The following is a 2,414-nucleotide window of genomic DNA, read 5'->3' on the forward strand; positions in this document are numbered from 1 at the left end:
CTGTGCTAAGTACTTTACCTGTATTATCTCATTTAATTCTCTATGAACTCTTATATTATTAAATGACCTAACGCATGTATATTATATAACCATAAACACAGTCATATCTAGCACACTGAAGATGCTTAATAAGAGTTAATTCTGACTTTTCCTTTCCTTGGTCTCTATAATATTTCTAAATGATAAGTTATCTTAAGGCAAAGTGATTCTTTGCATCCTTTCTAATGAGGCTTTATAGTGATGGGGCAGGGGCTGAGGCTACGGGTACAGATTTGAGTGGGGCAATTGGTAAAAAAGTTACCCTGTCATTTTAGGGGATTTTTTTCCCCTAACCCACTGGCCTGTACCATTGAAAAGTTCCAGAAAAAAATGGTTTAGACTGCGTATGTGACTTCAAGGAACCAGGCCATGGGCCAGAAAACAATTAATTTACTTCACCCACTTAATCTCCAGGTTGGTTTGCAGATACAGCCCTCTGAACATCAAATTGCCTTGGAATTCTAGTGCCTTCTGTATGAGGACTTATGGAGATAATCCACATGAAACAGAGAGGAACAGAAGCTACCCCTCACTCAGTGGAAAAAGTGAGGTGACCAGAAATGTTATAAAGCCAAATTAGAAAATATCAGGCCTCTAAATTAAGTCATTCTTTAAGTCAGACTGAAATAATTATGGATGAAACACTAACTGAATGTGCAGGGCTGGTCTAGGATTTGTGAGGGAATAGAGAAGTAGAAGTCGCTCCCTGTCAGTAAGGGGTTTACTGAATTCTAGGAACTCAATGCCATTTACTACAACCAACCTCACTTTTCATTCTGGTCAATCATTGAACAGCAATGGGCCTGTCTACCACCTCATCTTCATGCTCAAGCATAGAGGAAGAGGAGAAGACAAAGTCAGTAGTAAATGAAGGGTTTGTGAGTGGGGGTAGAAGGTGATTAGATACATGGCGTGGGAAGGTAGTGCCTGGGAGAAGAGGTGGATTGGTAAGTGGGTGCATGGGAGGAAATGTGTGAGCACGTGAGGAAAGGATTAGACAAGCACCCAGGATACAAGTTTCCATGCTAAGTCCCAATTCCCATGTTGGCTTGGCTCTTTTCCCAGGTCCACAGCCCTTCTTAATTGGCCTTACTGATATCCATCCCCTCTTGAAGTCTCTGTCGTGACCCAATTTCCAAGCCAGCTCTGACCGATGTGATCTGTTTAAACTGCTTATTACAGAAAATTCTAAAAATTCCAAACGCATACAGAAGTAGAGAAGACACATGTATCCATTCCTTAGCTTCAGCAATTTCCAGCTCATTTATACTCCCATATACTTCTCTCACTCCATGGATTATTTTGAAGAAAATTACAGACAACATATAATTTTATTCATAAAGATTTCAGTATGCATCTCTAAAAGATACAGACTCTAAAAAACAACTACAACACATTTATCAAACCTTAATATTAATAATAATTCCTAATAACAAGTATTCTGTCAACAAACTTTTTGTTAATATAGTTTGTTTGAATCAAGTTCCAACTAAGATCCATTTATTGTGATTTATTTTTATATCTGACAAGTCTCTTTTGATCTAGTAATACCTCCTTCATCTCTTTTCTTCCCCTTGCGATTATTTGTTGAAGACGACAAGATGTTTGTCCTCTAGAGTCTCCCACAGTTTGATTTTGCTGCTTGCATCCTTATGGTGTCACTTAACACGTTTCCTTGTCCCCTGTATTTCCTGTAAATTGGTAGTTAGTTCTAAAGACTTAATCAGATTCACATTTGATTATTTTGGCAAGACACCCTTATAAGTGGTGCTGGGTACTTCTTTCAGGAGGCATATCAGGTCTGGCTGTTTCTCTTTCTGTGATGTCAACAGTTGTTGCTGATCATTGCCTAGATCCATTAATTAGCTGTTGCAAGCAGTGATTTTCCAGTTTTTTTCTTTCCTTCTTTATTTATATATAGACTTCCCCTCATTTACTATTTGTTACCCAGAGGAAAGACAGAAAAAAATGTTGTTTCTTTTATTTGCCAGTTTTCAAATAATAAGCTTGTTTCTGATCATCCCCCAAAGACAATGATGTTTTTCTTTGTGTGTGTGTGTGTGTATATAAAATATATTACGTATATAATATAATATATAGTATATTATATATCAATATATATTAATGTATAATATCATAATGTACATAATATAATATGTATAATATATTACATATAATAAAATCTTGGATTTAAATCTATTTGGTATGTTTCAATCCATTGCAGTTATTATCCTTATCACTGCTCAAATTCTCCCATCACTGGTCAATGGGAGCCTCTCCAAGTTACTTCCTGAATTTTTTTAAGACACTAGTGGTTTTCAATAAATGCCCTACATTCTAGTATGATGTGATGTTCTAAACTCCACTTGTTCATT

Source organism: Orcinus orca, chromosome 8, assembly GCF_937001465.1.
Source record: "Orcinus orca chromosome 8, mOrcOrc1.1, whole genome shotgun sequence".
NCBI classification, from domain to species: domain Eukaryota; kingdom Metazoa; phylum Chordata; class Mammalia; order Artiodactyla; family Delphinidae; genus Orcinus; species Orcinus orca.